The 27,084-nt window shown below is 41.9% G+C and overlaps 1 long non-coding RNA gene across 2 annotated transcripts; it reads right to left on the bottom strand.

Moving 5' to 3' along the window:
* Positions 1-1,275: 1,275 nt before the first annotated feature.
* LOC104006415 (uncharacterized) lies at positions 1,276-27,084 on the bottom strand. 2 transcript variants are annotated; one of them, XR_001717653.4, is made up of 3 exons: positions 26,958-27,084; positions 4,430-4,546; positions 1,276-1,543 (listed from the first exon to the last, which is right to left on the bottom strand). It is a non-coding gene; the product is annotated as an uncharacterized LOC104006415 (long non-coding RNA). The 2 variants fall into 2 exon arrangements; XR_010156912.1 differs by lacking the exon at positions 26,958-27,084 and adding an exon at positions 4,945-9,310.

Here is a 27,084-nt window from a genome sequence, read left to right as displayed (position 1 = left end):
ACAAAAAATCAGAATATTGCTAAGTCGTTTCAAGCCTGTCTAGCAGTCACAGAAGAGAATTCCTGTTAGATTTTCCGAGCTGAAGTCTGTATTCCCTAAGCCAGGCCCTCCTTCCAAGCCTCAGCCCCTCCACTGCGAAATGAAAAGGCACATGCCCTGGTTGCTCCCACTTTCTATCATCCCACGACCTCATCTGGACTGGGAATGGTGGAGGTCATTAGAAGCCTGGAAAATCCAAAAGAATGGAAACCCCCAGTATATTCTTTTCGACTTAGAGGAGAGTGTGTGCATCTACATACTGAAGCCACACCATCAAGAACTGACCCAGAAGCTTCCCCCATGTCTCCATCCTGCCCCCCTGAAATCCTGAAAATGTCTCTGCTCACCTTTCTAGAAGAATACACATGACTGTTTCTGCATTGGCTGTGCTCCCATCCCATCCCCGACTTCTCTTTCTCATTTGTCTATCTAGTTAGCCCTGTCTCTGATTGGGAGAGTGATGCTTGGTTTAAAAGACATCTCTGCAGGAAAGCTCAAGAGGAAACAGAGAGGCTAATATATCAAGCATGTTTTAAAATAACCAAGGTGATACATATAATAACATCATGCCAGCTCGCATTCTGTTGCTCTTACAGCTCCGTGTAGGTAAGATGGGTATTCATATCCCCACTGTACAGATGCAAATACTGACTCCATGAGATAACTGAGTTGCCCAAACTTTCAAGACCAGTTAAAGGCAGAATGCGAACTGAAAACCAGATCTTCTGAGTCTTAGTGCCCCATTCACAGAGCTGTTTAAAATATGGATCATCTTTCTGGAGGAAACAGCTTTACCTACTCTGCTCACTTGCTCTAGGATTGAGAGGGTAGAGTGAAAGAAGCGGGGAGAAGTCATCTCAGAGTTAAAACTTTTTTCAGAACCATTTGACTCTTGCTCTGCTATGCTTAAAAGCTGCTTCTGCATCTAGGGTTTACCCAGAAACCCATCATCACAAAACCAGTAGCTCCTTTTGTCATACGTAACTACTCGAAAGCATGCAAGCAGGGGTGATCATCCAATTACAAGATCAGCTTTCTGTTGTCCAAGATAATAAAGCCGCAGTATTCATGGGTTATGATTTGGATGGGCACCCGCTAGAGTGGCATCGTCTTGTTGGCCATCTTCCCTGCTCTGATCACATCCTTTAGTACCTGTAGAAATGTCGCAGCTCTTGCTACTGACTAATGGGACTATTTCATGTTGAATGTGAACAGAGAGAAACTAAGAAACTTGAATATTATAACTGGAATATGAATTTGGAAAATATTTAGATGTTCTCATTTATTCTAATTCAATACTTTAAGAAAGGGCATGGCTTCAGTTCTGATTCTGCACAATTTACTGGTAGATTTATGGGGAGGAACCCGTTTGGATTTGTTTCAAAATTTAACTTAAAATATTGCTGACTGGTTTTTTTGGGGGTTCATGTCAAGGTTTTTCTTCATGGTTTTGTTTTGTTGAGGTCCTGGGAAGGTCCATGAATATTTGGAGCATGAAGTAGATCTGTTGAAAACAAAAACAAATCTTGAGAATGCTACTATTTTTTGAAAAATACTAAACAATAGGCTTCTGATGTTCATTATTTAAACAAGATGAACTGAAAGAATGTTTGTCAGTCCATTTTGGATTGAAAAATGTCAGGTTCTTCTTTTTTAAAGTTTGAAAAAGCATCTCCTTTACAATGGATTTTTAAACCCAAAGTGTACCATTTCATCCTCTAAAAATGTAACTGACCCCTGAGGTTGGGAGTTCAAGACCAGCCTGACCAACATGGAGAAACCCCGTCTCTACCAAAAATACAAAATTAACCAGTTGTGGTGGTAGGCACCTGTAACCCTAGCTACTCAGGAGGCTGAGGCAGGAGAATTGCTTGAACCCAGGAGGTGGAGGTTGTAGTGAGCCAAGATCATGCCACCCACATGGGCAACAAGAGCAAAACCCCTTCTCAAAAAACAAAACAAAACAAAATGTAACTGATGTGAACTTGGAACTATTGTGGCAGAAACAGTTTCTGGTTGTGCATTTTTGATTGGTGGGGGAGGTTTTTAGAGAGGTCACATTGAAAAGTCTGAAATATCCAAGAGTGCTCAGCAGAGCTTTTCCTGTAACTTGAAGGTATATAAAGCTGAAAGGCAGAACATAAAGAAGAGGTGCCAATGGAAATTCTATTTTAGGGGCATCCCTGCCCTTCACCAAATGGGTAATTTTTAGTACACTTACCAGGTTATATTACTGTGCCAAAAACAGTGTGGTGGTTTTGAGTGTCTTTTTTTTTTCCACTTGGTTAACTACTTGTAACCTAATGTTTCTAAACCACAAGAATTCAACTAAATGCTTTAGACTACGAATACCTCTTTACCTTTCTTCATCACACGCACATGCTCATTCCCTAATGGCAACCTGCTCATTCCTTTTAGCCTTCACCCCAGTAAAGCTGGTCATTTGGATATTATCTTTAACTGAATTGCTTCATTTTTGTTAAAAATTATTTAATGCAATCACAGAAGATGTCTGTTTATCAGAGATCTATTAAAGTAGCAGCTTTTAAATCAGATGGATCTCAAAGGCTCTCTGTGCTTCAGTTTTCTCATCTAAAAGATGGGCATAGTAACAAGACCTTCCTTAAAGGAGGCTAAGAGAATTACAACCAGAAGATGCCAGTGAAATCCTTAGTAAGTGTCCAATAAGCAAACCATGGGATTGTCCTAAGTTCAAACAGGCATCTTTCATTGTTTGGACCAGGGCTTTGCTGGGGCGGTAGGGTTAGGCAGGGACACTGAGATGTGTGTCCTTGGAGAACTCTGAGAAGGAGTGGGGCAAGAGCTCAGTAGCTCACTCTCAGGGAAGCTTCCAGTCTCCTTTAGCTTGTCACAACTGCAGAACCATGTTTTCCTTTTCAGATCAAGAAACAATGTCTTCAGTCTCCCTTTCTCCTGTGCCTATGCTCAAGCTCCACACTGGCCCAGAGCTTCCTCCTTCAAGTCAATTCAAATAGTTACACTCAAGTAGCAGACAAAAACAAGCTTTCTCTTCATTTGTTAAATTTTTAAAATTGCTTCATCGTGATAAAATACACACAACATAAACGTTACCATCTTAACTATGAAGTGTACCATTAACGATATGTTAAGTATACTCACATTATTGTACAACCAATGTAATCTCCAAAACTCATCTTACAAAACTGAAACTCTGTACCCGTTAAACGACTCCTCATTTCCCCCTCCCTTATAAAAGTCTGACTGTTCTTGATATCTTACGTAAGTGGAATCATACAGTGTTTGTCTTTTTGTGACTGGCCTATTTCACTTAGTATGATGTCCTCAAGGTTCATCTATGTCAAAGCATATGTCAGACTGTCCTTCCTTTTTAAGGCTGGATAATATTCCATTGCATGTGTATTTCACATTTTGTTTATCTACTCATCTATCAATGGACACTGGAGTTGCTTCCATTTTTTTGGCTACTGTGAATAATGCTCTATCAACATGGTGTACAAACATCAGTTGGAGTCCTGCTTTCTACTCTTTGGGGTATATATTATACCTATAAGTGAAAATGCTGGGTCATATGGTAATTCTCTTTTCAATTTTTTGAGAAATGCCATAAGTTTTTCCACAGTGGCTGCACCGTTTTACATTCCCACTGACAGTGTTCTCTTCACTTTTATGAGGTGGCCACTCTTTCAGAAGGAGAGGCACTCTGGGTAAGTTATGTGTCTAGAAATAGAATAAGATCAATCAGCCTTGATTCACGGAAGTGTCCTGTTCCAGCACCACCTTGCCAGGTGAAGTGAGTCACAAGCTCCCTTTCCGTTTCATTGTCACCGGCGGAAGGAAGTGATAGAGGTGGCTTCCAGCCATGCTGGGATGCCACATGCGTTTGCTGCTTGAGGAGGGACTTCCCATCTTTCCCTTGCTCTCTTTTCGCATACCTACTGCTAGGGCGCCTCTGACATAAGCCCACCTGCAACTTCTTCCAGGATGTGCTTCCACTTTGCCCCAGGAGCTACTTTTCTCTTTATCATTTTCTTTCATAGGATCTGAAAATGGTCTAGCAAAAGGTTGTTTCTTTGTTAGTCTCATGTTCTCGTGTCCATGTCAAATAGGGAAAATGGGGAAGTTAATTGCTGTCTCTCTCAGGAACTCAGACCAACATAAAAATAAGACTCCTGAACTTAGAGCCTGTTTTGTCCACAAGATTATCCAACCTGCAGCAAGCACCAGAACTTGCCTGAGATCCTGAGATCCTAGTCACCTGGACATACACCAAGATCTAGCATGGAAGAAGGGAAATCTGCATCAGGAGTTCAGAGAAGAAGGATCAGTGAACTAACCTTAGCTCCTCCCTTTCAAATATCCACCCGGAAAAACAAAAATCTGTTCTCACCCTAGGCCACAAAGCTTGATGCTTAGGAGGCAGGCAGCTCGGAGGTGTGTTTCACCACCTGCTGGTTGCATGACTGTGAGCTCAGGACTTCACCTTTTTGTGCCTCAGTTTCCTCATCTGTAAAAGGGAGACAAGAGTTGTATACCTTATAGCATTCAAAGCAGTTTTATCACCTCACAACAACAAATTCTCTCACACTAGAGGCTATTAATCATCCTAGCAAGAGAAAAAGAGAAGGATCTTCAAAATTCAAATTTGGTTCCGTGTTTAGGTTCCCGTAAACAAGTCCAACACATTCTCCCTCTGCATCTTTGTTCAAGTTGTTTGCCTCTGTTGGTTCTCTCTCATGGTCCTCCTCCCGATCTTCTGCCTCTTTCTTCCCTTTCTTTTTGTGGGTTTAACTCTCCAGGCCCATAAGGATCTGTCCTGCCACATCTCTTATTTGAGATGCTCATTTTTGCTCTTCTTTTTACTGTGTCCTTCTCAGAGCTCCAGAACGATTTATTTTACATTACCCATTAAGGCAGGCACATTGCTAGGCGCTCGCTGGAGACATGTGGTTGATGCTTTTTGAAGAATGCAGAATGCCTGGCTTAAAGAAACCTACTTTCTTAGAAAAATTCCAGCTTAGAGCAAACCACCTCGTGATCACCCGCGTGGAATCTCGGGCTGAGTAATGTGGTTTGCAGATCCCTGAGCAGGGGCCTGTGAAATCTGGGAAGCAGGCGTGTGCTGTGCGCAGAGGCATTCCAATAATAGTTTCAGATGCAGAGGATGGGCGGGCTGCTGTGACTCATGTCCCCAGCGCACGCACGTCTCCAGGCAGAGGGGGGGACGTGGGCGGGGACGCTCACCCTTGGCCGAGGGGAATTACCTGGGGAGGCCAGGAAACAGGCCCCGGAGCACAGACAGGAGCCTGGCGTGCACAAGGGCAGCCACGCTGACTCACACAGGAAGGCAAGAGGGCGATGACCAAATTTGAAAGAAGCAAGTCGTCTATGTCAGGGAAGCCCTTAGAGAAACAGGAAGCATGATCAGCTGGTTTCAAGCTCAGAAAAGGAAAATTCAGTGTGTCCCCATGCCTTTGTTCTCACAGAAGTTTATCAAGATGAGACTCTGCTGAGCCTAGCACTGTGGTTCTGAGAAGTGAGAGTCAGCTACCTCCTCCAAGGGGGCCTCCACAGTGAGAGCGCACACAGTTGTCCGTCTGCAAGAACTGTTGGTACTTACCATAGCAAACATGTACGGACAGGGCCTCCACCTTCAGTTTTGTGGGTTGTGACCAGCCAAAGGGTGGCCAGCCGAGGGAGGAACTCTGCTTCCCAAGTCAGGCACCAGCCTGAGCCAGCCCAGAGGAAGGGACATCTTTTTCTAATGTGTCTACCCAAATGAGCACACCCCTCTCCAATTACCACAAAGACACCCTGCATGCTAGCTGTGGCCCTGTCTACAGAACACTTATTATATTCCAGACTCTGTTAAGAATTTGGTAAACATTGTCTCATTTAATTCTTACAACGAACCTAAGAGACGGATTCTTCTTTTTTTTTGAGACAGAGTCTCACTCTGTCACCAGGCTGGAGTGCAGTGGCACGATCTCGGCTCACTGCAACCTCCGCCTCCTGGGTTTGAGCGATTCTCCTGCCTCAGCCTCCCGAGTAGCTGGGAACTTCAGGTGCGCACCAGCATGCCCAGCTAATTTTTGTATTTTCAGTAGAGATAGAGTTTCACCACGTTGGCCAGGATGGTCTCAATCTCTTGACCTCGTGATTTGCCTGCCTCGGCCTCCCAAAGTGCCGGGATTGGGGTTCTTTTATTAACTCTGTTTTATAGATGAGGAACTGTAAGCACAGAGAGGGAATCTGCCTAACGCCACACAGCTATTTGTATCAGAATTGAAATTTGTACAAGGGCATGCTGCCTCCTAGGATGATTTTGTTTAGAACCAGATAATGATGATGATCATGATTTCAGTCTTAGGTAGTTGAAGCTTCCCTGTGTTCTCAGGGATGTCTCAGTCAGTCTAATATGCCTCTGGGGTAAACAGAAAACGGTGGAGTGTTGGAAAGTTCTTGGAGAGGTTGGCTCCACCTGTCCAGGGCCAGGCTGCCCCAGGGCCATGTGCCCTGGCTGAGTAGCCGGCCTCTCTTCTATGCTAGAGCTTGGTATATGCCCAGCTGGCTAGGATCTCTGGATTTCAGGATCTCAGACAAGTTCTGGTGCTTGTTGCAGATTGGATAATCTTGTGGACAAAACATAGGCTCTAAGTTCAGGAGTCCTATTTTCATGTTGGTCTGAGTTTCTGAGAAAGACAGCAGTGAACTTCCTCATTGCAGCACAGGGCACTTCCTCCGGCAGCACAGGGCAGGGATCCCCCTAACTGAACATAGGCTTGCCACCACCCTATTTCCCCAATGCCCTGAGTGTGGTGGGACTTCTTGCTATGCAGAAGATTTCTGTATAATTCTCCAGGTAATGACAGACAGGATAACCTGCCACTCAAATGGAGTTGCCACTTCAAGAGAAACAGCAACCTTTAGTCCAGAAATTCTAAAGCATCAATCCCCTTAAAATCATATTCTCAGCCCAGGATTGGCATGCTAACAAGTTCCCAGGGAGTTTGATACCCGTAGCTGACACTGAAAGTCCTTTTGTCCGATGAAAGCTAACAACTCTAGTATCTTGGCTGACCATCACATCATTTAAGGATCATTTTATTTTTAACAAATAACTGGAAAGTTGGCTTGCAATACCTTCAGGTGAAGGCTTTGGGGGGTGGGGCCACCTGTGATGACATGAATTGCCCTGAGGAAAATCATAGGAAGAAAATATATAGGTTTGAGTGACCTGGGCCATATTTTTGGGGCCCAGTGGTTCAGCAAATCTAAAGATTTTCATATAGAAACACAAAACATTTGGAAAATGAGAGTAGATAAGGATTTGTGTTTCAGAAGGGCAGCTTACACCTCCAAGTTCAGGGATGAAAGGTTCTTCAGGCCAGAGGGTGCTGTACTTTCTCTAATTTCCCACCCAGACTCCCTCCTTCCTACAAACATAGCAGGCACGACCTGGGTTTTGATCTGAAAAGCATCACACAGGCTTGTGGCCCAGAAATGTCTGTCTAATCTTCCTGACACTTCATGCTTCTGTGGCTTTCCTTTGGCTCTGGAAGAATTGGGAACTGTGAGACAGCCCACCTGAAGGGCTAAGTCCCTGAGAGGGAACCCCTTAATCTGTTAGCCCTCTGCCATTTTGGGACGGATTTCTTATCAACCCTGGCAGCTAGCTGAGATAATCAAGGCAGGTAAGGAGGCGGTGCCTGGATAATGAAATGGGAGAGGGTTAATGAGATCTGATAGGACATCGGGAGGGGGGCATGTGGATGCTGTTTCACATGCCGGAGGCCAGGTCTGCTGGTCTGCTTACTTCCTTTATCCTTCTGATTAGAGCTGGAATGGTCCCTGCCCTCCCCACCAAAACCATGAGTGCCCTCCCCACAACTTGCCCCATTACTTAGACTCAACACTCTCTAAGAATCCAAACAGCTGACCACATCACATGTTCTGGCTTCTTTCTGTTTTAAAGGAATGAGGGCGTGTGTGTGTGTGTGTGTGTGTGTGTGTGTGTGTGTTTGTGTGTGTGTGTGTGTGTGTGTGTAGAAGGCATGTTGGGCTCTATAGCTGCAGATTTCCTTCCCTTGGGCTCTCTCAGCTTCTACCAGTTTGAACAATCCCAGGAACTGCACACAGAAAAGACAGCTGGCTCTGAACATCCTCCCCATGGGGAGACAGCTCCCAGGTAGAGCTGAAGCTGCAGCTGTCATCCTCAGAAAGGAGCTGTCTCCCTGCCAGATGTAAAGCCCAGACCTTGACCATCTCACAGCAACCTGAATTTCATTTATTGGGTTAGCTGGGCCACAACAGGCAAAAAGTAAGGAGAACTGGCCTTCCTCTGATTTCCTCCTAGCTGTGAGCAGACACACAGGCTCCCAAAGCTTGTTGGAAATGAAGGTAGACAGTGAAGTTGGGCAAGGGACAGCCTCTTTGTGCCTCAATTCTGTCAAATGTAACACAGACCACTTGACCATAGAAGTTCCCTCTGGTTCTAAAGCTGTAAAACTCTGTAAGATGTTACCACTGTTAGTCTGGCACACATTTAGAGGTATGCATGTGTAGAGAGACATTATACAGGTGTTTAACTTACATGAATTCAACTAAACAAGTTCTGTCTCTTTTGCATACTTAAAAATAAAAATGCTGTAAAATTATATTTTACATACACATACACAACGTTATATACTTATACAAACATAATACGGGGCAGGGTTATATGCCCAAAACCTTGTATAACTAACTATACTTTATCAGTGACTTAGGTTTTTTCTAATTTACCTTTGATTGCACTTAACTTTAGAACCTAACCCCACAGAAGGTGAGATTCCACTGTAATTATTACTGTGTTGCTAAGGAGGCAGTGGAGTATAAGGAGAAAGATGTGGGTTTAGGAGACAGATTGAGCTGGATTTGAGTCCTGGATTTGAATCTCGGCTTTGTTCTGTATTAATTGTGTGATCTTGGATAAGTTACTTAAGCTCTTCCAAGCCCAGTTTATCATCAAATAGGAAGAATAATGCCCATCTCGCAGGATTATTGTGAAGGTTAAATGAGATCATGTATGTGACACTTATTACGTGCCTGGGACAGTGTATCACTCAGCATATGACATTTATTACACATGATTCAGCCCACATACATTTACATATCTAACACTATTTTATACAGCAAAATCAAACACTTCAGTAGTCATTTACGCACAGCAGAAAACTTCTCTGATGATCTGCAGATCACACTTTCCCAAGATGTGCTCCAGATTTCGCAGATGATTCTGTGGCCATATAAATTTGAAACATTTTACCTGTTATATACTTCTCCTCGAGACTCATGATATATTAACGTTAAAGGGTCTGAGAAGTCCCACAGCAAAAACACTTGATTAACTTGGTTTATCTCAGCCCTCTAACACTTATTAAGATCCCTAGGATCAGGTCCCTAGAGTCCAAAATACACTTTGGGAAGTGTTTTCAAGTGACCTAGGTCACTGTGGGCACAGGTTACTCTAGCTTCCAGAAACCCCTGGCTAGGCAGATGGGCTCAAGTGTGGCTGTTGGGTATCTGCATGAAGAAGGTCAGTATTTCTGGGTTTCACTGGTATCACAATCACCTGGGGAGCTTTACAAAAATGTAGATTTTTTGGCTCCACCTCAAAGTTGCTGAATTAGACCAGAAGGTCAGAAGTGTGCATTTTAAATAGGCATTACAAGCATCGAGCTAAATTTTAAGATGCACTGGGTAGGTGCTTGGAGTTAAATTCAAGCAAGTGGTAGGAAGAAGACCTCACATACTTCTCCCTCTCAATCTCCAAGTTTCTAGAACTAATTTAACATGTGATTCAATGGACTAAAAGGATTCTTTCCCTGCTTCTTCACATGAACAGCACTAACGGGCAGGTTGGAGGGCTGCCATCAACAGAGTTTAATGTAGGTTCCTTTAATCAGATTGCTTTCCTCTTTCTAGCTTGCTGAGACCCTGGGCCTCAGGGAACGGCCATCTTGATCTCTAAAGGAGCTGTTTCTGCCAAAGGAGGGTGTCACTTGGGAAAACCACACTGTGTGACCTGACTCTCAACTACAGATGCTTCTACACAGAAGTATTCAGATAATGGGTGGCATTGAAGGAGAAAGCCACAGAGAGCCACAGAGAGCCTCCAGGCTGGAGGTATGAAAAGGGACAGTATGTTTTCTAACTATGGGAGAGGGGTATATTAGAAGTTGATTCTATGCTTACGAACCTTTCTGTTATTACTATTAGTAGTAGTAAGACTCTCCTTGAAAACCAGTAGGCTTAAGTCCTTGTTCTAACCTTTCGGAATGTAAACGGGTCTTTCCAGAGGTGAGATAAGACCAGTCTCCAGTTTTACAGAGATGTCTTCAAGGTCATGGGTCCCATAACCCAAATGCAAACATGTGCCTCTGGAGCTAACCTGAGAGCCTGTCTCAAGATGTAATTGTTTGTTTCTTAAGGTTGTGGGAGATGTATTATTGTTATTTCTTCTGTTTTGCTGCATAAATTGTGTAAAATTTCATTCTGACCTTGTAGCCTTTTGCCAGCTACCATATGTGTGTGCTGTGTTGTGTGAATTCATAAATCAGTGTTGCTGTTGTTTTTTTTCCACAGTGATGTAGAGAGGTCTCTGTTTTTCGGCTAGACTTTGAATTCCCTAATAGTAGGAATGGTAGGTTGGACTTCAATTGTACTATTCTAAGCAGTAATGTGAGGTTCTTAAAATTATGAAGACAGGGTAAATTCTACCTTTGCTACAGCCAATGGGAGCTATCTGGGGGGAATTGAGGGGGAAGGAAGAAGGAGCTTGTGAGCCTGGAGCACATTGAGCAAGAGCATTAAGAGTCATGGTGGGGAGTGGGGATATGAAGACCCTCCCAATGTAATTGCCCAGTGGTTTCTTCCTGCCCACTGCACAGGCAAAATCAATCCACTGAGACTGCAGTATTGCAGTAGAGAAAGTGTTTAATTGATGTGAGGCTGTCACATGGGAGACTGGAGTTACCACTCAAATCAGTCTCCCGAAAGGCTCAGAGGTTACGGATTTTCGAGGATAGTTTGGTGGTCAAGGGACTAGGGAGTGGGTATGCTGATTGGGTACACTCAGTGGGTATTGGGGATACAATGATAGGGGTGTGGAAAATGGTCCTTATGTGCTAAATCCATCTCTGGGTAGGGGGCCATTTGACTGGTTGAGGGATGCATTATGATTCTGGGTGAGGTCAGTCTGAAAAACATCTCAAAAGACCAATCTTAAGTTCTACAATAATGATGTTATCTACAAGGGCAATTGGGGAAGTCACAAATCTTGTGACCGCTGGTCACATGACTCCTAAGCAGTAAGAGATTATAGAAATTATACCTACATTTTAACAGAATTCAGCCCCTTACATAATTGTAATCTTGTGGCCTTTCATTAGTCTTACAAAGACAGTTTCAGCCCCTGAATATGGCACAGATCAGTTTCAGGGAGGGACTATTATTATCCTTGCTTCAAACCTAATTTATAAACTAAGTTCCTCCCATGGTTAGCTTGGCCTATGCTCATTCCTGGGCTTTTTTATGTTTAACAAATTTGGAAAAGTTACTGGAGATTCACAGGAATTTGATTCCTCTCCAGGGATGATCTGCTTTGTAAAATGCAGAGGGAATGGGACAGTGGGAAAGGCTGGGGCCCTCAGACCACTCCCTTGCCATCCTCTTCTGGCCTCTTCAAATGCTTGTCAAGCAAAATTTCTGGTTGAATCATATGGCTTTGATTGAAAAAAAGGAGGTTGGTATGTGGGGAAAGAGCAAAATTTTTTTTACAATGGCATTGTTACAAGCTTGATCAAATATACCAAGTAACCTTCCCTTCCAAGAGTAATTAGTCAAACTCTTCTCTGTTTGACCTCCACTTCACTCCACCACCACACATGCTAGCTGTTGTGTTTCTCCATTTGGCATGACACAGGACAACTGGTCAGCTTTCCGTATAAAGGAAAGATAATTTTTTGCTTTTAGCTAACATTTCCCTTTAAGGAACAGAAAGAAAAAAACAATTGGGGTCCCATGTTCCCATGGCTTCTATCCACTTTCCATTAGGCACCCCATGCACCTGCTAACCAGAACTCAAGCAACACTTTTGGACCACCATCGTGTTGCAGCTGCCCCCCATCTGGGTAGCTCTGTCTTGAGTTTCTTCCTGTTCCTTGGCTATCTTTGACACAGTGACCCATTTTACCTCTTTCTGGCCAGAAGTGGCTGTTCCTCAGTGGGGATGAATCACTTTGTACCCATAACAATGCTGGCAATCCCCAAACAGCAGACACTTTCCACTTGTTCAAAGTCCCTGAACAGCCTTTGAAGGAAACTTAACAAACAGTTACCCCTGGGTTAACACCTGGTGTGAGGCTGCATAGCTTGAAATATAACTTTATAAACCACTTCAAAGTTGCCGGAGATACAGGTTTGGAACAGAAAGACCATTTCCCTCTAACCACTACAGCATATTTCCTTCCAGCCAAGCAGTAAGCCCCAATGTAACAGCAGAATTCCAGAGTCTTCCTGATTTAGCACACTGCCATTTTGTCATGGCTCGTTTTGATCCCTCTCATTAGTCGGCCCAGTGTTACCATATCCAATAAATCAGGTATAGACTGGTTGCCTCCCAAAAGAAAGAATTTGCCTTTATTTTCTGCACCACACAGAAGCAAGCAGTAATTTATACACTGCCTGGAAACCAGTAGCACAAACACTGATAAGTAAATGTTCAGCTGAAGCCAAGCTCCCCCTACTATTCGTGAAAGGAACTTGGATGCCCACTCTCAAGTGTCAATCATCTTGAATCACGCTGCTGTTGAATTTAGCTAATTTTTTTTTTTTTTTTCCAGAGTAGCATCTCTCATTAAGCCAAATGATGCCTTTGGGCGCATTTTTCCTTTAAAATGTTTTACTGTATTTGAATAGAAAATAACTGAAATAGGAAAAAAATGTAAGTCTATTTGGGTGGTTGGTTATATAGCCAGGGTTAAGTGTTTATATTTTAAGTTACTATTTTTAATCAAAAGTTTCCCGATAATTACAGCCTAAAGGAAACCACAGTAAAAATATTAACCAGAAATTTACTCAATGTAATGGATAATTACCAAAGAACAAATAAATCATATTTAGGAATAGGAAAGAAAGAAAAGTGACCTTGTTAAAAGCTGTCAGCTTCACAGAGGTGAACGTCTTCTCCCCACTCTCCTCCTCCACCCTCCTTGTCTCTCCTTCCCACCTCAGCCAGGAGCTCAGTGACCTTCTGCACTTCCCCTCCGTTTCTATTGAAACTTGCCCATGGGAAAGATCCAAAACTCTTTCCATTATGACATAAATGATTGATAACTTACATGTTCCATGTTTTCAGATTATTCATTTATTTTAACTGACTGGAGAATACTTTTGACTAAAGAAAGAAGCTGTAACAGATGTCTTAGCAGCCAGACGGTGGGTAAAGGATAGTTTTTGTCAGTAAGGATGGTGGTACTGGGGCATTGTCTTCCAAACCTAAGTGAGATTGTAATAGAAGTTTTGAAGCTATTAATGAAATATATCAACAAACATGAGATAAAACTACATGGTTTGACAGGCATATTGTTTTTTTTTTTAATGTGTTCTAGGAATTTCAGTGGCTTCACCAAATGGAGTCAGTCCGACATGTAAGGTTTGGGCATTTGGGAAAATGAGCAAGAATGAACATTGAGGAGATACACACACACATGAACACTTTAAAAGAGTGTACTGTAGTCTTACAGTAAGTGGGTAGGAGAGGAATGGGGCAGAGAAAGCATCTGAGGTTCTTGGAGGACCTTGAAGGACCTGGGAACTATAGGACTATCAGACCCAAGGCCATTGCTCTGGGGTGCTCCAGACATCTGGGGAGGAAGAAACCTGGAGAAAGGCTGTAATATTAGGTAACTGGCAGGACATGGTGACCTTTTGTGAAGATAATTCCCAAAGCTATTGTTCTCATGTTAGAGACCAAATATCTCACTGTTATGAAGAATCAGCCCCTGCCTTCCTCTCATCTCTCTCCACCACCTCCCATCCCCACACTAGCACTTTGCACTCCAGCCAAAGGCCTTTGTACCTGAATCACCCAATTTGAGACACTCTTACATTCCCCTAAACTTCTCTAGTTAACTCCTGCTAATCCTTCAGGTTTCAGTATGACAGTTACATCCTCCGAGAAGCCACTCTGTCTCCTTGCACAAAAAAGACTTCGTTGTTCTCACAGATCCTGTACTTTGCCTTAAAAACTACTGGTTTATTTGGGAGGCTGAGGTGGGCGGATCACGAGGTCAGGAGATCGAGACCACCCTGACTAACATGGTGAAACCCCGTCTCTACTAAAAATACAAAAAATTAGCCAGGTGTGGTGGCGGGCACCTGTAGTCCCAGCTACTTGCGAGGCTGAGGCAGGAGAATCGCTTGCATCCGGGAGGCGGAGGTTGAAGTAAGCCGAGATCACACCACTGCAGTTCCAGCCTGAGCAACAGAGTGAGACTCTGTCTCAAACCAAACAAACAAACAAAACCTACTGGTTCTGCTTTGTAATTATGTGTTGATATGACCATTGATATATGTCTGTCTCTCCCACTGCTCTGCACACACTGCAAAGATGGGATCATATCTTGTTGGTTTACCTTTGTGTTCCCAGTGTGAAGCACAATGTGTGACATATAATATGTGCTCAATAAATGTTAATTAATTATTTGAATGAATGAATGGTACTTCTCATCAAGGCAGCTCAGGAGAATCAACAAGCTGTTTAGCCTTGAGTAAGTGGCTTAATCGCTCTAAATTTCAGTTTCCCTATCTCTAACAAAGCATTAGTAATAGCACCTATTTCCAAAGTTGTTTTGAGAATTAAATGAAATAATGCATGCAAATCACTGAGTACAAATCTAGTATGCAAAACACAATAAACGTTTATTATTATTACTGTTACTACCTGCATCTTTGCACCAGCTTTCTCATCTATAAACTGATTGTTTTAAAGTTTCCTTCGGCTTTAAACAGGCTATGACTCCTACCTAATCCTAAAAGAAAAGTTCTTTGTTCTCTGGATTTGTCAATCTGGCAACTCTAACCATCAATATATTAACATTTTTTTTCCAGTTACAAAAATTCTGCAGGAACCAGCAATGATTCATCAACTTGTAATAACATGCATGAATTTAAGACATGGCCATAATTATTTTATGAACTTGCATTTAATGTACCAAAGTCTTCACTGTTCTCACAAGATTCTGGGAAGTGGAAAGAGAGGGTGATTTGGAAGGATAAAGCTCCTTTTCATCTACATACCTAAAGAGGGGTGCTTTTATTTTCCTTTTGATGATCTTACAATAGGGTATCCTTGAAAAAGAAAACCAAAAGTAAGATATTTGTATTACACAGCCAAAATATTCAAGAGACCTGTGTTCCACTTGGCACTTTCTAACTCTATTCTGTATCTTTCTGGATTTCAACCCACATGAAAGAAGCAATATTTATTACCTAGTAACTGGATAAACTATGTGTGATATTTAACTTCAAGTACAAAATATTATCTTCTATGATCTTACAGTGTACTGGAGAGCTTTATGTCCTTTTTATGCAAGAGAAAGCTGAGGCTTCCTGGAGGAAGAGAATGACGTGAAGCCCACACAGCTATCCAGAGCTGAAACCAATGCCAAGCAAGCTCAAAGGTTTGGGCCTCATGATTAGACACCCCACTTCGCTTTGCTTACCTGCCAAATCCTGTAAGTGTGAGCTATACTTCATGTTTGTTTCCCATAAATACATCCTTATTGATAATGTCAATAAAGTAAATTTCATCACCCACTTGGAATGGCTCCGTCCTCGTCCCGGCAGTATTTTGCCTTCCAGAAGAACAGAACAATGCACCATAGTTTCCAAGTGCCTTTCATTTGCCACTGGGACCTTTGCTATTTGGATCATACTTCCGCCTTCTCAGACCTTAACAAATAAAATATCTTGGTGCAAGCAATTTTCTCTGTAATGGAGGGAATTGCAATGATAAGCAACTTTTACCCAAATTCCTGTGAGTTTTCAATGCTTTATTTTAGGTTGACCGATGCTGTGTAAAAATGTTTCAATGACATCTAAAGCCAGAGGGCAAAAAAGTATCAAGAAAAACAATTATTAAACCCAACAACCAATGTGTGTGTAAAGTAAAAAGTTTATATATAGTTCACCAAGCATCAATACTATAGAGTTACTGGACTTTCAGCAACCCAGTAAGGTAGCTATGGCAGGTCTTATGATTCCCATTTTACAGATGAGGAAATTGAGGTCCATTCCGATTTTTTACTCAAAATCCTATGCTAGAGTTAACAATCCCTCAAAGTTCTTGAGTACCTTATTTATTACTGTTATTGTTACTGTTACCATTTGAAACCAGAGGGGCATTCACCTAAATTTTCATTTGCATGAGCAATCAAAGAAAATCAGAATTGGAATCACCTGCCAACATTTACTTAAAATAAATGTACTTATTATTTTCCAGACGTACTTTGGACAAGTTATTTTAAACACAATTGTGCATCAGTAAAAATCCACAGGAACAATGAACACTCCACAGGCTTCTGACTGAGAAAGTGAATAGGGAGCAGACCTTGTTATGGTGTCAGAATGAAAACAATGCCCGGGAAGCCTCCAATACTGTTCCACAAACAAAACTAAGGAAATGGGAGAAGAAAGAAAAGTAAAGTATATTTATGTGCTGCAGGTCTAGCACTCCAGCAGGAAATTCCGAGTGAGAGCTCTCACCAGTGCCCTAGCCCTTGACCCTGAGGTCGTGGGGTTTTTGGGTCCAGCCAGGCATTGGTTGGCCACATCCACAGACTCCAGAGTCTTAAAGGGCCTGGGCCTCACTTGCCTCTCCCGTGTGCCCCAAAACCTGGCCACTCTGTCTGAAGGGTAGCCTCCCTTCTTGCTTTCACAAGCCTGTGGATGGCTGGTTTAAAGCAGGAAGAGCTGCCACTCTCCCTTCACACTTTACATCACCTCTACGCAAGTCATTCACTGATTCCTGCCTTAGTAGGTGTTTAAATGAAGTGGTTGTTGCCTATTGACTGAGAATGGACAGCTTGAAGAAACATATGATGTGCTTGACACACACTGCAAGTATTCCCTAACTTTATTACCTAAGAATCACTTGGGAGGCTCATTTACAATGCAGATTTCTGGATCTTATCCCTGGAGATCTATCTGGTAGGTTTGGAATGGGGCTGCAGCCCAGGATCTTAATCAAACAGCCCAGGTGATTTTATGTGGGGAATCTAGGTTCATATTTGAAAAATACCATAGTAATTGTGAAATAATTAAAATAATGAATGAATGGTAGCATTATGAATGTCAATAGATGTTTCCCGAATTTGTCTTACCAAAAGAATCACTGGGACTACTGTCAAAAATACTGATTCCTAGGCCTCCCCTAGACAGACCTAGTAATCATAATCTCCAGAGAAGGTACCTGGGAATCTAAATTACTAAACAACTGCCCCCAAATGAGTCTTCTGATCAGGCCCATTTGGGGAATACCACTATAGGCTGTGGTCTCTGCAGTTCTCACAGCATTCGTTTCTTGTTCTTTGAAGCAGTAACTTGGTGTGACCACATTCACGCAGGTACCCAAAGCTCTTATTGTCTCAGTAAAATTGCTCCTTCTGTGCAGTACCATTTTAGAAAAACTTGGACATCTCAGTCAGACCCCAAATGATACTTCCAATACATAGCCTATAACTGTAGATCCAAATGAGTTTTAATAAAATCAGATTTCAAAATATTCAATAATTGATACAGCATGAGCGCCAACCAATGTGGATAAACAGTAGGTTGTCAATAACCTGTACTTACCTTCTATTATTAGCCCCCAGTATATTTTAAATGACAGTTCTCAATTGTGTCAGCCTCCTAGAGCTTAGGAATACTGATTTATTTTCAAGATCCCCTTCTACTTTATCTCTCCCATCCCTATTAAAAGAGCTTGAGATTGGTAAATATCTTCAAAGTAATGCTTGGTAATTGTGCCTGGGTTTGGTTAATATATTTTCCCCTGTTTAATTTGTTGCATGCTCCATGCCCTGACATCTTATTCCTTACCAGACCAGAAGTTTTCAAATGTGCAAGCCTATTGTGCCTGGGGAAAAATGTTGAACTTTTGCCTTTGTAATAAGATATGCTCCAATTACCAACTTTAGCAATTTAATATAGTTGAATAATAACTGAATGGGACACTTTGTCACTCAGTCATTATTCAAGCTCCTACTAGGGGTGGAATGAACAGTTGCTGGAGGTCAGTCTATTCCTGAGGGAGCTCAGCCTCGCAAATCAACACTCTTGAGAATTTTTTAAAAAGCGATGTTATAAAAAAATAATTCTAGGAAGTACAAATCAAACTATAGATTTGTAAAATGCTATAAGAGCTTGGGTTCCATTTTTAAGAATGGCACAGTGTTTAATGTTAAGATAATTTTATATGTGGAATGCATGGTGGAGAGATAAAGCAATCACCTGGATAATTCAATCTAAGAAGCACTTTGTGGGTGGAGATGATACAGATAGATGAGGTCATTTTCGCCTGGGCCACAGATATTACACATTTCCCCTCACCCTACATTGCACGTAGCCTCACATCCAGAAGGTATTCCAGTACCCATGACAAGCTTTAAGCACCTATATCTTGCTTTGATGTGCACAAGACATTTCTGCTGAGAATTGCAAGGTCTCTTGTTTGTTTATAGCAAAGTTTGAAGAAGCCAAGGGTGTTTATTTGTTTGGTTTAGGCTCAGGTTTGCTTGTGTGTTTTTTTCAGACGTACTGTAGGGCAATATTTTTCCATTTTGGGACTAAGACTTATTTGCCTATTAAGAGACTATTACATGCAGACTTTTAATTTATGTACTTAGTGCATATAATGTTCCTAAAGTCTCAGGAAAGTTAATCAAGAAAAAGTCAAGGGCAGGCTTCAGGAACTAGAATGTAGTCATTCAGGAAGGCCGTCTCTCCCTCTAGAATGACACTTTGTTGGGACGTGGCTGAGCCACAGAGTCTGGGGCCAATGATGGCCACCTCAGTATCAGAACAAAAAGCAGCTCTAAGGAAAGATGTGGCACTCTTCCAGGACATCCAAGCCCTGCCTCCTGCAATCCAACAACCTCGTTTTACTCTCTGTGTGGACATTACTACCAAAGAGGTCATAGAAGCTTCCTGACCTCATTTCTCTAAAGCAAAGGAAGGATCTCACCTGCTATCTAGACCAGAAACGTCCTTCCTAGGGATGCTTAGAGGACTCAGAAGAGTTTCAGAATAAGTTCTGGAAAGAGTTCTGGAAGATGTTGGGGCGTCCTGAGAGATATGTACCCCTTCAACAGGGGGCTGAAGATCTCATGGTAGTGCCTCCCCATCATTCACCTGCTCTCCTCCCCCTAGCCCACTATATGCCATCCCTAGGGTTCTGTAAGCCACAAACCAGGTTGAGGGACCAACTACAGGTCAAGAGAAGCTCCAGATCTGGGGCTAATAAATTGATTTAGGGGTTTTACAATTGTTGATATACTCTAGGACAGTGATTCTTCCTCCTCCTCCTCCTTCTCCTTCTTCTTCTTTTTCTTCTTCCTCTTCCTCTTCCTCTTTCCTTCTCACATGGATACAGATGTAAATTGAAGAACCCTTTTCCTAAATCACTAATTTTCTCATATCCACATTCTGATTAGATATCGCATGGCAGGGACCTTTCTCCAAGCCCTAAGAATGAATAGAAATCTAGATTCCCTCAGAGTCCAGCTCAGGAGACAGCACTGCTTACCCAGACTCAGTGGCCCTGATCCAAAGAATACTCAGCTTTTGTTCCAATGGAACCAGTATCCCCCTTTCCTTGCCCTGGCCCACTGCACACCAGGTCTTAGAGAAAACAGGTAGATTGATTTCCCCATAGCGGAGCTGCTGGGAGAAACTCTAAGCCATGCTTCAGTGAATGGAAGCCTCCATCAGCACCACATCTCCCTTGAGAAGCATCTGGAATGATCTTAGTTATTGTCTTTAGCTATATCCAAGCTGTGGCCTTACCTGACTCCTCAACTTCTATCCTTCTGAGCCCAGCCTGGTGGCCATACCCACCTCAACAATCAGCGCCAACCCAAGTTCCCCCTTCTGACCCATCCCGTCTTTCCTTTCCTAGGGCCGCTCTCAGCCTTCGCTTCTGATTTCATATACCCAACCAAGCCTTTGTCTAGCCCACCATAGCTGATTATTCAGGCTGAACATATATCCACTGGCTCAATCCAGGCCTATGCCCATCAGGAAGGCCTAACCCCATCCTAGGCCCTTGTGCTGGCGCAGAGCCTCCAGTGTCTGTTGCACAATTTGGGCACCACAGGGAACACATGACTGGCATCCACAAAGACAAAGATGGAAAATATGAGCCATCCATTTGGCAACAATGTTGGCATCTTCCTAAATTCGTGCTGCCAAGCTCTGACCAGAAAGATCTTGGCCTGTTTACTGCCCGATGCAGTCAGTCCAGACTCAGGGTGGCTCAGGTCATGGTGGTAGAGCCAGCTATAATGAGATTTAGACATGCAAGAAAAAGACAGAGAAAGGGATCCAGACTCCATATCAGACACAAGCTAAAGGGAACACTAGAAAACCTTCATGAAATCAAAGAGGGAAGGTTTTTAAAATTTAGTAATTGGCCAAAAATAAACGTTACATTCTGCTTTTCTTTTTTATTTGGTTTTCATAGGAGAAACTGTTTTCTGTCCACATAAAGTGTGTACGATCTTTTTTCCAGAATAAGGGAAGCAGGAAAATAGGTGAAGAATATCAAGTAACTGGAGGATGGTGTGTGTTATAATGGGGGAACAGCTGTGTCATTTGCTGCCTATAAAGTATTATTAATAATTTTGTGGCCAAAATAATTTCAAAAGAACTTTAAAGAGAAGACGGAAAGAAAAGAACCAGTGCATACATTGATCTCATCCTATGCTCCCCCCAAATCTTTCAAGTTAAGTGTTATTTCTCCCACCTTGCCAACTGAGGCAGCCTCAAAAAGGCTAAAGGATTGCTCAAGATTACAAAACTAAAAAGTGATTGAGTTAGGAAAGGATTCCAGTCCACCAGACACAAAAGCTCACAACTGTCAAGGATTGTCACTAATTTAGACAACTGTCTTCTCCCTAAAGTGTATACTAAAAGAAGTTTATCAGCATTCCAAGACGATGTCATCAGAGAGACAGCATGGTCAAGTTACCATTGAAGGAGTCCTTCCAGTCCATTTCCCAAAACTAAGAGTTGAAAGGTGAGTTTTGTAATTGGTTCGCTTTGAATAGATTATTTATTTTAAGCCGCCTGGTCTGATGATGCAATAAGCAGGGGAACAAGCTTGGTTTGAAGATAGATTTCTGATCTTCTGGGAAGTGTTTCTACTTTAATAAGCTTTGATTCCCCAAGGAAATTCCTAAAGGCATTCAGTCACAACCCACTGGGCTGCCAGGTCTCTGTAAATACACACATGCGTGTGTGCACACACACATACAGGAATAGATAATTTTGTAGTCATGACAGAGAATGCTGCTGACAGTAAGCAGAGAGGAAACTATTGGGGGGTAAATTTTTCTTCTTGCAACTTGAATCCAGTGGTAGGGGGTTCACAAATTAAGTGATGATGGACAGATTAAGAGGACAAAAGATGGCTGGGCATGGTGGCTCACACCTGTAATCCCAGGGAGGCTTAGGCAGGTGGATCACCTGAGGTCAGGAGTTCAAGACCAGCCTGGCCAATATGGTGAAACCCCATCTCTACAAAAAATAAAAAAAAAATTAGCCGGGAGTGGTGGTGCATGCTTGTAATCCCAGCTTCTTGGGAGGCTGAGTCAGGAGAATAGCCTAAACCCGGGAGGCAGAGGTTGCAGTGAGCCAAGATCGCACCATTGTACTCCAGCCTGGGCGACAGGAGTGAAACTCCACCCCCAACCCTCCCCCCCCCAAAAAAAAGAGGAGAAAAGACATGATTTATTTATACTTACAGGCAGGAATACTCAGTAATAAGTTACTCACCCATTAGCCAGAGGAAAAAAGGTTATATACCAAACTTAACCAAGAAGGAGGGAGAGTGGTTAGGGAAAGTATGGAAGGTTCTACTGGACTTTTTTTTATGCTAGTGGAAACAGGCAGTCTATTTCCATGTCAGCTGAATTTGTAGGACACTTCCTAGGAGGAGGGTTAGTGGCAGCTGTATTTTCTGGAGACTCTAACTTAATCAGATAAGAGAATTTCAGATAAGATTTCTTTTTGAATCTTCTTTAGCTCCAACATTTTCATTTAAAAATTATCTTTATATCACGTCTAGGGGTCCAAGTGGGTCCCCACATGTCCTTCATCTGAAACTGTTCTGGACATTTCACCAAAAAAAAAAAAAAAGTGAGTTTGATTGCTGTGGAGAGTGATTGATGTTAGAAATTGTGAGGTAAGAGATCTGCAAAGGGACAGAAAAATGAAGATTAAAGGTTGGAACCAAGCAGAACCAATTTCTGAGTATAGAAGGCAGCCAGTCCAGTCGAGAAGTTTTCTAGATGTTGAGTCTGAAGCCTCTTGAGTGAAGATGGTAGTGAGAATGTCACAATAATGGTTATTTGCTGGAGCAGGGCATGGAAGGTGCACATGTTCTGGTAAACTTGCTGGGTATCCCACATTGTTGTGGTGGTTATCAATCTTTTGAAGCTATATCAAGTTGTCCAGCTTCAGCACTCAGAGCTTCAAGAAATGGGCAGTGCTAGTTCTCAGTGATAACAAGTCAGGAGAATGGGGGAAAAATGAAAGTGTTAATTATTGACAAAATGTGCAAGATGGTAGAATCCAGTTTAGAAGAGACGAAAAATAGCTCAAAGACAATGAACAGAACGACAATCTGCTAACTCACAAGGGGTGTTATAATTTTCCATTGAAACATAAAATTTCTCTCTACAATCACCTCCAATTTTGTAAAAGATAAAGTAAGATTACTCTTATTTACAAAATAAGCCTAGCCTCGTTAAATATGTCCTGATCATGTAATAAATGAAGCAAGAATTGTAATTGACCACACAGGCCTTTTAAAGTTTGCTTTGCTGGAAGTTTTATAAGGAATCTCAGACTGGACTTTTAAAAGCCTTTCTCGGCTAGGAGGCCAAGCCAAGAACTTGTCATGAGAACTTTATCTGCAGTACCTATAGATTTGGGTGAAATCCTCTCCTGTTGAGGTATCCAAAGCATTCTAAAGCTCCTGGGCCTGCCAGGAAGTGATCTTCATTACTCATCTGTGAGGCGGGGGACACTGTAAGCCAGGTACAAGGTCAGTTTTGCTGAGAGGGCTTTGTGAACACTGGCTCCACAAAGTCAACCTTAGTTCCTTAAAACTGCCTGGTCATGTCTGTTTCTATGCACATGATTCTCAAATATGACATTTCAGTTAAAGCCTTGGTGATATAACTAATTTCCTCAATTATGTCCGGTTACAAGGAGAATAGATACTTATGGAACCTGTGCAAAAAACCGTATCGCCATAAAAATAAGAATATTCAATATGAGTTTCTGAATTCTGTAGGGATTAGGTAGGGAGAAAAATATAAATGTTTCATTCTTGTTTGTAAGATATAATCTACTAAATTGTCAATTATAAATAGGTTAAGAGAAAAGAGAAAGGAATTCCTTATATTCAGAAAATGGAATATTAAAGAACCAGCAATGTTCCAAACAAAAATAAAACCCATAAAAATTATAATCAATCTTCATCAGTTCATTCAGTCCCAGATGATAACTTATTTTTGTTCTGCTCTATCTTGGGTTAGCAGTTTTATGAACCCATCAGCCTCTCCACTAGAATTCTGGAAATTCTTACTCAGTCCAGTGGTATGATCTCAAAGTCATTTATGCAGAGCCATCAGAATCCTTTACCTTGGATAACCAGTCATTTCTATGGGTCTCTAAAATGTTCCCTTTTCTGAAGATGATGCATTCTGCCTTACAGCTGATTGTAAGAGCTTTCAGGAAAGCATCAGAATAAAACAATAACTCCCTGTGAATGAAAAAAGACAAAATGGCAATGGCTAAAAATTTGATGAGAGTTTGTTATAAAAATAATGCAATTGACAAGGATATGTGGTTGTTCTGATGACATAAAACATTTAAGATAGTAACTGGAATTATGACTACTAACATTATATTAGGACATATGGACAATAAGCGTTTTAACTCATATACTTTCTGACGTACTTATATTCATAGCATTTACCCATACAAATATAACATAGGGAAGGTTAAGTATATCTTCTCATTGGATAATTCTTCCCTTTTCTAATGTCCTGACTTCTTTAAAGTATCAGCAAGCATCATGAGATAAATAGGAGAGGCTTTGGGATTGATAAGAAATATAGGTGGGCTTTGGGTTATCCTTAGAGCCCTATTACTGTCTTTGTAAAGACTTAATTAGTAAGGTGAGGGCAGTATTTTTAATTCTTCAAAGAATTAGGGGACAGTGTGTTAGTCTATTTTGTGTTGCTATAACAATATCTGAGACTGTAACTGCCCAAAGGGTTCTTCTTGCCTCCTGCTCAAATAGTGATGATTTATCAAGACAGGAGAATTGCAAAGGAAAAAGGGTTTAATGCACACACAGCTAACCAAATGGGAAACATGAGTTTTATTACCCAAATCAATCTCCCTGAAAATTCAGAGACTAGGGTTTTTAAAGGATAATTTGATGGGTAAGGGGCTAGGGAGTGGGGAGTGCTGATTGGTTGGGTCAGAGATGAAACCATAGGGGGATCCAAGTGGGTTCTTCTTGCTGTCTTCTGTTTCTGGGTGGGATCGCAGAACTGGTTGAGCCAGATTACCAGTCTGGGTGGTACCAGCTGGTCCATCAGAATGCAGGGTCTGAGAGATATCTGGAACACTAATCTTAGGTTTTACAATAGTTCTCTTATCCATAAGAGCGACTGGGGAGGTTAGGAATCTTGGCTGTATCATATCCTGAACTATAATTTCGAATCTTGTGGCTAATTTGTTAGTTTTAAGAAGGTGGTCTGGTCCCCAAACAAGAAGAAGATTTGCTTCAGGAAAGAGCTGTTATCATCTTTGTTTCAAAGTTAACCTATAAACTAATTCCTCCTATAGTTAAGTTGGCCTATGCCCAGGAATGAACAAGGGCAGTTTGGAGGTTAAAGGCAAGATGGAGTCAGTTAGGTCTGATCTCTTTCACTGTCACAATTTTCTCACCATTATAATTTTGCAAAGGTGGTTTCATAAGTGAGTAATAATAAACAGAAATGTATCGTCACACAGTTCTGGAGGCTGGGAAGTCCAACATCATGCTGCTGGCATCTGACAAGGACCTTCTTGCTGCATTATCCCATGGTGGAAGGTGCAAAAGCAAGAGAGAGGACAAGAGGGGGTCATACTCATGCTTTTATAAGGGGACCAATACCACCCATGATGGCCTAATTATCTCTTAAAGGTCCTAACTCTTAATACTGTTACAATGGCAATTACATTTCAACATGAGTTTTGGAAGGAATGAACATTCATACCATAGCAGATAGCCTCAATAATAGCATTAAGGAATTGGCCTACCTATCCAACTACAATATTTTTAAATTTGTTTCTTTATATTGGAGATAAGATTTCCAACTAGGGTGGAAACCAAGAGATTTTCAATGATCCAGGACTCTGGATTTAGAGCTATGTGTCTTTGGAATGTTTTTATAAGTCATTCAACAAAGACTTTAGGATGTATTCCTTTCCTCTGAGTACATTGCTCCACTTTAGCCCAATTAACCTTCAGAGTAGGAGGGAAGACGGAAGGGAAAACATCTTCAATAGCTCCTCTCGGGCCCTGAATATCAGCCTCCAACTGGGCCATTTGCAGGAGGAAGATGGTGGTGCAGGGGAGGGGGAGAGTTTATGGTGAGTGTGAATTTCAATTTTTGTTCTAGATCTGATTTCTGTTCTTTAGTTTTGTTAAGGGAGTCTTTTAGGCTAGCTGTGATACTTTTTTTTTTTTTTTTTAAATGTCCTTTCATTCTGATCCTCCCATATTGGTAACAGGACATTTGTTTAGGATGAGAGCTTTCTGAAAATCCTCTCAAATTTAAAAGCTGTTCCAAATCAAAGGATCTGCTGTGTGGCCATTGATGATTTAGTATCTCCAAAGGTACACTTTTTCCAAAATGTGACTCATAATGAATAAACCTATTTTACGGCTTAATCGTGGACACAGGAAACACCCCCATAGAGGGTGCAGAAGATGTAGCTCCCATGATACAAAATCAACTCCAAAGACAGCCAAAGAGAAGGAAAGCAAAGATCATCATTGCTATAGGCAGTAAGAATGATACTTGTGAAAACTCTTATCTCCGGTTGCCCATAAAAATGATATGACTTTGATCATGTACCTGCGAATCCATGACTCTGGGCAGATAATACTGAGATGGGACTTCTCTCCACTAGCAAGACAATAGGAAAGAGAACTTAGACAAACCCCCTTAGCACTGGCAACAGTCAGCACGGTGCCAGCTGAAAATGGGATGCCCAGGATACCCAAATTTCTCTTCAGTCAACTACAAATGCTTGAGCCCCAACCTGACAATTGGCTGCTTCTGAGCACAGACCAGACAATCTGCACCCCACAGCATGCGGAAAGCCAGAGAGTGAGCACTCTGACTGAATCCAAACCAAACTATCAGGACACAAAATGAGACAGAAAGGACACAGGAGCTATCCCTGGGAAGGAAAAGATCTATTTTAAAAAGTATTCAAACCAAGTCACAATACAGTAAGTATAAGTTCTGAGTGTTTTCTCCCACAAATCTAAATCTTGGGAAGAAAAGACAGAAAGATGCTCTTACCATCCTCACTTGACGGGATTCTGAGCAGAGATCTGGGAACCTGGCTGCTAAGAAATTTATCTTTGTCAGCATAGTCAGAGATCCTGAAATCTTAGCTGCACTTTCTGGAGGAGCAGAGAGTCCCAGC

Source organism: Pan troglodytes, chromosome 4, assembly GCF_028858775.2.
Source record: "Pan troglodytes isolate AG18354 chromosome 4, NHGRI_mPanTro3-v2.0_pri, whole genome shotgun sequence".
Taxonomy (NCBI): Eukaryota; Metazoa; Chordata; class Mammalia; order Primates; family Hominidae; genus Pan; species Pan troglodytes.
This window is presented reverse-complemented; position numbering and strand designations above follow the sequence as displayed.